Source organism: Impatiens glandulifera, unplaced genomic scaffold (assembly GCF_907164915.1).
Source record: "Impatiens glandulifera unplaced genomic scaffold, dImpGla2.1, whole genome shotgun sequence".
NCBI lineage: Eukaryota > Viridiplantae > Streptophyta > Magnoliopsida > Ericales > Balsaminaceae > Impatiens > Impatiens glandulifera.
In genome coordinates this window covers 126,877-138,928 of record NW_025919724.1, presented here as the reverse complement: position 1 = coordinate 138,928, position 12,052 = coordinate 126,877, and the positions used below count along the sequence as shown (strand labels likewise).

The 12,052-nt window shown below is 29.0% G+C and overlaps 4 non-coding genes across 4 annotated transcripts; 2 read left to right on the top strand and 2 right to left on the bottom strand.

Annotated features, from left to right (window-relative positions):
- Positions 1-213: 213 nt before the first annotated feature.
- LOC124918406 lies at positions 214-329 on the bottom strand. Its single transcript, XR_007097382.1, has one exon. It is a non-coding gene; the product is annotated as a U5 spliceosomal RNA (small nuclear RNA).
- A 971-nt stretch (positions 330-1,300) lies between these two features.
- On the top strand, positions 1,301-1,403 carry LOC124918407. Its single transcript, XR_007097383.1, has one exon. It is a non-coding gene; the product is annotated as a U6 spliceosomal RNA (small nuclear RNA).
- A 3,459-nt stretch (positions 1,404-4,862) lies between these two features.
- Positions 4,863-5,060, bottom strand: LOC124918405. Its single transcript, XR_007097381.1, has one exon. It is a non-coding gene; the product is annotated as a U2 spliceosomal RNA (small nuclear RNA).
- A 4,982-nt stretch (positions 5,061-10,042) lies between these two features.
- On the top strand, positions 10,043-10,113 carry TRNAG-GCC. The gene has a single exon. It is a non-coding gene; the product is annotated as a tRNA-Gly (tRNA).
- Positions 10,114-12,052: the final 1,939 nt, after the last annotated feature.

The following is a 12,052-nucleotide window of genomic DNA, read 5'->3' as shown; positions in this document are numbered from 1 at the left end:
TTAACTATGATGTAAAAAATTAATCTGCGCAGTTCTCTAAACGAATATAATTTTGAAGGATTACAATTCAAAGGGAATATGCCAAACAAAGAGTGAAATACGTTTATTTATTAAAAAAAAATTAAGTATAATTCAAATAATACATTAATAAAAAAAATATAAATTAAAATTTCATAGATAAGACAAATTCAAAGTTTAAACTCAATTGTAGGGTGGCTCCGTTTAGAGGACCCAACAAAAACAGACGTATGCCACGTATTGCAAAGAACACACAGTATTCTTTAGTAAAAGGCGAAAGAATAATTCGCTTTGTGTTCAATGCTTGGCTTCATAGTTTCTTATAATCACCAACTCCCCACTTATAATAATATCGGATCCTTATTTTCACTTCATCTAACAATGTGGGACAACACACTTTTTTTTTTTTTGTTATTATTGAGCCTTATGGTTTTTCTTCTTCTATTTAAAGGATAGGATCATTTAATAATATTTTTAAGAACTTGATACTTTTGTTATGTATATTATTTTATCAAACCTATACATATCAATGTTAATAACAAACTATTACAATTAATTATTAGTTTAGCTCCAATAAAAAGAATTTTATTTTAAATATTTGATTTTCACTAAATTCGTTTTAATTTGGATTGAAGTTATTACTACGAGGGTAGTTATAACTCGTACTTTCAAACAAGGTATATGACTCGTATTTGATATTTAATAAACGTATGTTATATTCATTATGACGAATGTTACTTATATTTAATAGAGGCATCGACACCTTCAAGGGCGGGTCTATGTACAACTCGGGTAACTCAAAACAGTTTGCATGCGAATGGAAATAACGACGTGGAGAAATACCGTCGCTATTGAGTTCGTCGGTCGATGAAGAGACCTAGTGACTGTAAACTACGTATGTTTTGTTTATTTACTTCATATTATTATCATTCTAGCTATTATTATCATTCTAGCCGGGTACGTTTTATAGAAATAACATAGCCCGACTATATTTTAAATTCTAGCTCCGCCCTTGAACACCTTATCAACATGACATAAGGGGTAGCTCCCCATTCTTTTTCTCTCATAAAATCAATATTCCCTCAAAAGAAAACCCCATAAATCGAGGGCATTCTTTCAAGGAACCTCATTCTTTATATAGAAACATGCGTTCATCGAAAAATGCTCTAGTAGTCTTTCACAAGAAATAGCAGATGTGCATTCATTTTCTAAAATTTATCCCACATCGATCCTCTAACTCAAGAATGAAGTATTTTTAACAAGGAGAGCAGGAAAAGCTTATGTCCCTTCGGGGACATCCGATAAAATTGGAACGATACAGAGAAGATTAGCATGGCCCCTGCGCAAGGATGACACGCACAAATCGAGAAATGGTCCAAATTTTTTTTACCCTTTTTTCTGTCTTATGCCTACGTTGGCGACTGGATACTAACCCTATCTATCATTTCCCCATTACTTCGCCTCTTCTAAAACCATGCATCAACGCTAAACATATTTTCTTTTATCAATACCTATCAATAGTTTATTGTCACAAATTTCCTAATACATTCTTAGTCCCTTTAACAATTATCATGAACATCAAATAATGTAGTTTATTCCAGATTAAGAAAAAAAATTGCCATACATAATTTGTGATATTCTTTTCCCTAACTCAAAGCACAACCCTCACTAAAGTCAAGGCCATCATTTTCCTTATTTCCTTCTATCTTAATTCCCTTCAAATCTTTCTTTATAACAGGAAATACTTTTTATAGACAATAAAATATCATGCCAAATGAAACCAAATCTCATTTGTTATTATTTTGTAAAATAGTCCATTCATCATTTATAACATTTTGTCATTTTTGTAATTTGAGATGATTATTTATTTATTTATTGGTTGTTTAAAATATATATAATTTCCAAGAATTCCAGATAATTGTTACTTTTTTAATTGGATGCATATAGAAATATTTGAGGTGCATAAGATAATATATGGTTTCTAGTGATATTGGACACAAAATCATCTAACCAAGTAGGAATTTTCCTTTATTCATTCAAAAATTCAAAATTTCGTGTTTCTGAATGAAGAGTTTGTAATTCATAAAAAATAATAAAATGAATCAAGAATATTATTTCCATAAAAAATAATGTCTCTTGAGACAATAATAATTTCAGTTGAAGTAAAAAAACCCTAAAACCCTTTGACTAGAAGAGTAACCAATAAAAATACCTTGATTTTCTCTCTTTACAAATTTAGTTTGATGAGGGATGTTATTCTTCTTAATATAATAAAGGCAACCGGATATTCTAATTTAGAATAGTCAAGATTTTGTTTGTATAATATGTAAAAGGACTATCCCAATTTAAATATGTGAGGAAAGCTTATTAATGAGATGAATAACCATTAATATTTAAAAAGCCAAAAAAACATAATAACATTTTTGCTTGGAACATAAAAAGATTTTTCAATTTGAAGAAATTGTTGACGATTACACTAAATTATCCTGTCTTGTTGTGGGGTGTAAGTGCACTCTCTCATTTGGGCTATTTTACTTTGTTTATCTAATGGTTGATTTGAGTGTTTTTCAAATTTGGACTGGCCAATTTGTGCAGATAGTCGTTGTGTCAAACTAAGAGTCTCTTTGATATCCTGGAAAACAAAGAAATATAGTACTTGGTGGTCGACGTAACAATAATGACATTTGTCGATATGCCACAACCTGTTTACTAAGATCATCGTAGATTATTAATGCATGCACTCTATTATCGCGTAAATATTCCCCATGGAACCCCCAGAATTTGGGGTAAGAAATTGCAAGGGAGTAGTATCCGAAGCCGAATATTGTACCATGACCATGAAAGTTTTAGACTATTTCACGCTGATCTTATTATTATTATATTATTAACGTCTTGTATTTAATAGAATTGTATTGGTGTTATCGATGACACTCATGCACAAGTACACCCTAAGGTAACTGAGTCACTAAATTGACATAGTCAAACTAATTATACAACTAAAAATGTCAAAGTTGATGATGAATGATCAGCCCTTGACAATGTTCGAAACAATCCAGTATATAGTTTTTCGCATCCAATAAGGTGTTATTCACTTCATTGTTTCGATTGTGAAATAAAATATGCAATAAAACTTATGTATTGTTTTGTAGGTAAATATTACATGATTGATGTAGGGTATAAAAAAATGACTCGTTACCTGGCACCATATCTCCAAATCCCATATCACCCGCATCAGTTTTTATCACAGTAATATCATAACGCAAGAGAGGCATTCAACAAACATCATTTGTCCATCAAATTTTTGATTGAGATGGCACTTAAATTTAGAAAAATAAATGAAATATAATATTTTATTCGGGTTTTCAATTGAAAAGCAAGTGAATGATTTTAATGCACTGGCAGGATTGCATAATTTTATCTTGAGAAATATGATAAAAAAAATCCCATTAATTTTTAAGGAAATGAAAAAGGAATTTGGCCTAGTATCGAAGATTACATAAATATTGAGGAGGATGAAAGATATATTGAACCCAATACGATGAATATTTTCGAGATAAAATTGCTACGCAAATTTATTGTTGTATTAATTGAACTTAACTTTTCGTAACCTTTTGCATAATACTGTTCTCATACAATAACAACAAAACTAAATAAAATAAATAAATAAATAGCGTGCTCATAATTTTATTTAAAAAATGATGTATAAATAAAAACCAAAATAATAGGATTTTAAATAAAAATTTGTATATAACTCAAAAAATAATAAATTTTAATAAATAAAAATTAAGTGTTTCTATTATTTAAAATGCTGTCTCTAATTGTTTGATTTTTTAATTTATTTAGTAAATACAAATTTACTAAATATTTATTCAGTAAATACAAATTTACTAAATAAAGCATAATAAATAAATAAATAAAAGTACTAATAAAATTAATTATAATTTGTTTTCTTAAACTAACCAGTATAGTAAAATAGAAAACAACCCAAAAGAAACCTAATAAAAATAAATGAAAATAACAAATTTATGTTTTATAAATAAAAAAATTTATATAGTGGTCTAACATTATAGGACCAAATTAAGTAACAAGAAAAAGAGTATAAGATAATTCAAAATTGGCTCATGTACATTAAAAGTTTTTTTTTATGTAAACAAAATCTAAGAAGAGAATGTTAAATGTATAATTTAAATATATTGCTCTTCACAACAAGCACCACCACCAGTGGTTGGATAGTACCCGGTTTCAATTCCCAGCTGGTATAAATGTGGAAAAATTATGATGAAATTGACTTCTACTGGATTACTTGGGTCTGCCATACATCATCTATACAAGATGATAGTTGAAGCTACTGAGTTCTTCCATTGTTTTTTTTTTTTTTTTTTGTTAAAAAAACATACTTTCATAGGGTCTTCCATACATCATCTATAGAAATGAGGCTATTAAGTTTTCCATTTTTTGTGTTAAAAAAACATAGTTTCCTTGGACCACCCTCTCCTTATGTTATAATTTGTGTTGTTATTGCCTTCTGGCTATATTTTATTTATTTTTATCTATATATATTTCTTTTATCCAATTTCAAATAATCAACATAACTCAATATCTAATAATCTTCTAAACATTTGAACTTGAAAATATATTAAATAAACTTGATAAGAAGACCATAGTAAATAGAAATCACAAATATTTGTCTCCACTTACATCTATCCATACACATTACAGTTTGGTCTAAGTAAGGAAGTGTGTTTGAATTCATTGGTTTGTTGTCCATAAATTATTTATAGAATAACCCTTCATTATTCAGTTGTTAGTCTAGATGTAGATATCAAAATTTGGACTACACATTGGTGGGATGCGCCAGGCCCAAGCAGAAGTGCAACGCTTAGGCGACGCTTGAACAGCCCCAGTAGCAAGCTACTGTAATGGGCCACTCCCCCTTAAAAAATTAATTTAATATCATGTGAGCCGATGGCCCACGTATCAGATATTAAACTGATAAGAACAGATACTACACTTGATCTTAGCCAAAAGGCCGAGAAAGGTATGCTTATTAACCTAGCTGACAATTACTTTTATAACAGCTTTCTCTCCTTGTTCTTTGGTTTTGTACCGATGTGGGACTTCTTAACATTCTTTCACCTTTATGTGGAACAAGATAACTAATTATTAACCTCTTTTGTCATAAAATAAATTAATGTGAATTATAAAACTAATAATTTTTTATAAAACTAATAATTTTTAACCAATATTCAAATATTTTTTCAAGTATCTTATATAAGAGTTATAATTAATATGATTAAATTGAGTTATACAAAGACCTTGCTTGTCTAGGATATGATTAAATTAAGTTATACAATCTATATTTGTAAACACAACTATAATCTTATCAAATCAACTTTTGGAATATTAATATTTTTTCTTTAATTTAGCATCTATTCTAATATAAGTACAATGAAAAATAAGTTTCACTCTAATTCAAATATTAATTAAGAGTCTTATATAAGATACCAAAAAAATTGAATTAAATTATAACTAATAATACTTTACATGAAAATGATTGACATCACTAACTTTATATTGTATGTATTTCTTAATAAAACTAGATGTGTATAATTAAATAAGTTTTCTTTTAGCAATATAGGAAACATTCAAAATACAATGAATCTAATAAGTAAAATCATACATACTAAAGAGTGCATACTAGAACTCAAGCTTTAAAAAAAATATATGTACTTCTGCTAATATAATGTTGTTCCCCTTTATAACAACATTACATGTTTAAATTTTAAAAGCTGAAATCTGGCGACCCATATAACCAACCATTAAAGCATATGATAACGACACATTTAACAAACTCTTAGGACGTAAGCCTCTAATAATAGTAATCATTATTTAATATTTATTATATAACAGAATAATTCATATGACCGGAGTTTTGCATAATAAACATTTTGAAGTTTACAAAACTACTAGAGGTGGAGATGGTCACTTTAGATCTAAAACTACTTTATAAGGCATGTTTCAAAGGCTACTAAAACTATTGTTAATTTGTAGTAAAGTTAAAATGACATGTTTTATAGATTACTTATTTTAAATTATATTTAATACAAAGATTTTTTTTAATAGTAATGCCTATTGGGGAAAAAAAATATGAAGCTACATTTTCACATCCATGTTTTTACCATCGCAAGCTCCTTTCCTTTAACCTTGAAAAATATAGAAACATAGAAATGTATGTCGAAATCTAGTCATTTGTTCTTCATAGACTTTAAGAAACATAGACATTTGATTTAAAAAATTCTGAAAACGTTTTGAAAATGTTTATGTAAGCTTTTAGGTTTATTAGACTTGAAAAATGAATGTCATGTTATCAACGCTTCATTGTCATATTCTCAACGAAGCGCTGTAATGTCATGTTTTAAACTGAAATTATTTCAATTAAACTGCAATGTATTTTTTTTTATGTTTATGATATGGACGAGGAATCCCAGATAAGGAATGTGTTTTGGGCTGATGGAAGATGCATGACTACTTATGAGTATTTCTCGGATGTCATCACCTCTTACACATCATCTTTGACCAACCAACATGATATGCCTTTTACTCCTTTTTTCGGGGTTAATCATCATAAATAATCTATTTTTCTAGGATGTGGCTTACTATATAGTGAGGGTTCAGAGTCATTTATTAGTTAGTTGGTTGTTTTTCTATCTAATGGTAGGTTGTTTCTATCTACTGGTTGATTTTTTTCTATCTAATGGTCGTCCGTTGTATAATATGACTTTCTATCTAATGGGATGTGTTCTAATTAATATTATATCTTTGTCGGGGTTTTTGGTAAAAAAAAAAATATAGTTTACTGAATTGGTTTGCTGAAGGCAATGACCGCATGATCGTAACTTTATTTTCATCCACTTGTTTTGTCAAGGTGAAACATTGTTTCTACTATGTTTCTCCTTGAAGGGAGATGTAAAATAAATATACAATTTAATAAATTATTAATTAGTTAGATAAAAACTACTAATTAGTTTTAATACATATTAGTTAGTTTTAAAACTCTTATATTAAGGAGATGTAATTGTTTGGATAATAACTTTAATATTACAATTTCCAGTTTACATATTTCACTTAAAGAATTTAACATGGTATTAGAGTTTCAAAGTTAAGAATCTTGGAGAGTTTTTCACTACCTCTGTCGATATATTCTATTATTGTTAGAGAAAAAAGATTTGAGAGTAATTTTGACAAAAAAATCGTTCTCTCTACTAATGAATGAGATGTTGCGTGCTATTCACTAAACTATCATAGTATATATTTTATAAACCAAATCTAATAATACTTTATATAAACTTTAAATAGTCATCTAATGATAAACAAGGGATTTGAGATGATAGATCAATTCAATTACTAGAAGCGGAACATACCTTTAGCTTCCATTGTTCTTGGGATAAATTTGGGTTGATGGATATTATAATCTAGCACAACCCTTATCTTCATTTTGGGAGTTTTCACTCTATGAATCATCTATGTCTCTTGAGACCATAATAATAGTTGAAGTATAAAAAACCCTAAAATCCTTTTGACTAAAAACCAATAAAAACACATTTTGTTGATTTATTTTAATATTTAATTTTATGAGATGTGTTATTCTTAATATATTAAAGGAAACCAAATATTTTAAAATTAGAATAATAAAGTTTTTGTTTGTATAATCCGTAAAAAAGACTACCACAATTTAAAGGATGTGAGAGAAGTCTATTAATGAATAAGTAAAATTAATATTGAAAAGGGACAAATATTTAATGGCATTTGTGCTTGGAACATCAAATATCTAGCAGTTTTAAAAATGTATTGATTATTACACTCAACCACTATTTATATTGCTAAAATAATAAACTATTAACTAGAATTTTCAATTGATTCAACGACTGACATTGATTGTCTCTTCATTTGTCTCATTATATCTTTATAATTATGAATAAATGTTTGCCAAAATTAATTAAGATATCTATTTTACATTACTCACGTTACATGAGGTTTTTCAATTGTTAATAATAATATTAAATTATCAAAACAATTGATAATAATAAACTCATATAAGTTACACTAGAAATTAATAACATTTTTTTAATTGGTCGTCAAGGTATTTAAATCAATTATTTTAAATTAATTACTTCAAATTATACATTTGGATCAAATTTCACCATTTAATTCACGTTTAAATTTTAATGTGAAATTGATTTGATTTTATTACCCACATTTTAATTTCCATTCATTAATAGAATTTATAGAATTAATTTAAAAATTACAACAATCCCCAACATTAATTGAAATTGAAAAATTAACCCGGTGAAAGGTTCATTAGTTGAATCCTACATATGATAGGTAGGGGTAACCTTTGAACATTCCCTTATTAAAGTATTTAACTTTATTTGTCAATTAGTAGACTCGATGTCCTTGACATATTCTTCCATTTGTGTAAACATTACACACTTTCACATAAAATTCTTCCTGATACATGTTAAGCTCTCATGGTTGTGTTTTTTGTCCATGGAACACGTGCCTAGTTTTGTGAGAGAGTCTAGAATTGAAACGTACAATTCCTTCGAAGCGTCCCCATTTCTTCCTCACATAGGTGATCTTTTTGATCACAAAGAATCATTAAAAGAGAAATGTTTATCCTCGTTCAAATATATATTATTTATTAATGATTAATCCCAATAATAATCTTACAAGTTAGTACAATTAGGTTGTCCTATTAAACCTAATAATTGTGATCTCTAGTGTGCATAGGTTATGTTTTCCTTCGTACCAACTTATAGTAGTCCCATCTCTTAAAAATTATTCAAACTAACTTTCCATTCAATAATTTGGTTAGTGGATCCACAATGTTATCTTTGATTTATATAGTCAAACTTGATAACTCAATTAGAGAGTATAGTCTAATAACATTATGTCTAAGACATGTATGTCTAGACTTGTCATTGACTCTAAGCTTGTCAAATTTCATATTACTATCATAATAATTAGAAATTTTCTTTAGTACACTTGAGGTAATCTTGTACATCTTCTAATAAAACTATAGTCATTCGAACATGCTTACCATTTAAATATTTTTTTTAAAGAAAATATTGTTTACTTGGCCAACACAAAATGTCTTTGAACTATTATTCTTCGTGTAAACAATTACATATTTTTCATAAAAATATTTTATTTTTCGAAATAAGTCAAAAATATAGATTATAACGTTTAATCTATCGATCATAGATAGATTGCACTTTTAAATGTAAAAATATTCACTTGTAGACATAAAGTCTTTCATTTAATAATAACAATACATTATTTGATAACAACATGATATTTCATGTAGTGCAATTTACATCCTTAGTGTATTTAATTATTTTTATCGTAATTTACAATGATAAAAATATCGTACAAAAGACACGTAATAAATAATTTTCATTATCTTCATTCATGATATATATATATATATATATATATATATATATATATATATATATATATATATTTGTCACATTCACTTTTAATCAAAGTGTGATCAAATTTTCATATCATTATTATAAAGTTTGTTATAAGTCATACAAATACTTTATAAACTTTCTTTTTCATCTATTTCATAAATTTATTTTGACGACATTGGTTTTTAAAATATTTATGAAAGTAATGTCAAAGAAATGACACGTTTTTTATTTCAAAATCTTGAAATTTGAAATATCAATTTGAGAATCAACTCATAAAATATAAACAAAATGCTTTCTTGTTAAAATATCAATTGTTTTTGAAATATGAGAATGTGAAAAGTGATATGAAAGTTTGGGCGAAGAGATTGGCTGAGTTCATGGGGTTCCCTTTTTCTCTTTAATTAGTCTTCTCTCGAGGAGGACGGTGAAAATGAAATACAACCAATATTTTAGGAAATAAGAAGTGGATGATGATTGAGAAAATTGATCGGATTAGTAAATAGAAACTTAAAGAATATTAATAAATATATTGCTCTTCACAACAAGCACCAGTGGTCTAGTGGTAGAATAGTACCCTGCCACGGTACAGACCCGGGTTCAATTCCCGGCTGGTGCATTTATATATTTGGGTGACAATGATGAAATTGCCTTCTTCTGGCTTACTAGGGTCTGCCATACACCATCTTCTTAAGATGATAAAATGGGCTTTCAGAGTTCTTCCCATAATATCTTTTATTTTTTAAACTTGAAAAATGTAAAAATAATAAGCCAAATAATTATCTCTAATTTACATTAATTAATCCATCCACACATGACAGACAGTTTGGTTTATGTTTTAAGATGATGAAGATACAACGGTAGCATTTGCAATACATACCAGATTAAGCCATTGGGTTCTGCTTCATGTTTTGACATATTATTCAAATTAAGATCAGGTGTAGTTTGCATATATAGAAGCCAAGGGACATTTCCCAACCTGTTCCTACATAAGAATTAAGCCCAAGTATGTTGTCACTGAGCTATCCGAGTGGGTACAAATATATACTATATGAAAAGACTTACCTTTACCAATTCATTCCAAAAATATGTTCAGCTAAGTTTGCTAACTAACTCAAAGAGGAGACCAGTCTCTTCTGATTACTCAATTAATTCCATCCTTTCATTTTCACTAAGGATAACCGTGGTGCATCCAAATTCCAATAAGTTGTATTGTTATTTCCTTCTTGTTTCTATTGGCTTACCAGGAGGGTCTTCCATACATCATCTATATAAGATGTTAAATGAGTTTTCCATTTTTTGTGTTAAATTGTGATATACTTTCCTAGGACCACCATCTCCTTATGTTATAAGTTGTATTGTTATTGCCTTCTTCTTTTTTTTTCCATTGGCTTACCAGGGTCTGCCATACATCATCTATATAAGATGATAAATGAGGGTTTCCATTTTTTGTGTTAAAAAAACATAGTTTCCTAGGACCACCCTCTCCTTGTGTTATAATTTGTGTTGTTATTGCCTTTTGGTTATATTTTATTCTTTTACCTATATATACTTCTTTTATCCAATTTCAAATAATCAACATAACTCAATATCTAATAATCTTCTAAACATTTGAAATATAAAATAAACTTGATAAGAAGACCGTAGTAACTAGAAATCACAAATGTTTGTCTCCACTTACATTTATCCATAATACATTCACACATTACAGTTTGGTTTAAGTAGAAAGATGTGTTTTAATTCATTGGTTTATTGTATTGTACACTAGATAAGGTTGCTCTCACTCTCTTTGATATTTTCGTCAGCCATCTTAGTGGTGCGCCCAATAATTCCGCTTGCGCCTACGTCGTGGACCACCACCCCACTGAACATCAAGAAAAACTCGCCCGAGAGGTGGTTCAGGCCAATTCACTAAAATTACCCGGCCTTAACGGATGCGGGCTTGTCTTATTCAAGAAGTAGGTGCTCTTCCTCCCTAGCCTTATATAAGCTTAGGCTACTTTTTCGAGTCTTTCTTAAAAAAAAAAGGAAGGATCCATTGAAACTATCTCTCATCGGGTGTGTACATAGATTATTATCCTCTTTCTTTTTATTTTCATCTGCCCTAGGCTATCCGAGTTCACAGGTCTAGTTGCGTGTACTTATTTTCATCGAGTTGGTCTGAAGCATGGAGGTACCGCTTTACTAGGGCTCTGCGCCCGTTCTAACGAGTTAGCCAATCCACTTCTTGTCTGAACTTTGGTAGGCCAAGGTGTAAACGAACATAGATAAGCTAACGCACTCGGTAACAAGAGCTCTTGACTTTCAATCCGGTTCACTTGATTCTTACTATTGAACTATTGAAGACTAGCTTTCCACATTCTTCACTATCACCAGTGAAAGCCTTACTTAAAGCTAAGAAAGGAGTGAGAGCTACTAGAAAGAACTCAAGATCTGTTGGACGCCTATATAAGAGCAATTAATCTTCCCGGAAGCATGATCTCCTATTGTGTTTAACCAGTCTGCAAACGGTGGGACTAATTGAATTACCTCCGCTTTCGGGACAGGAACTGTAACCG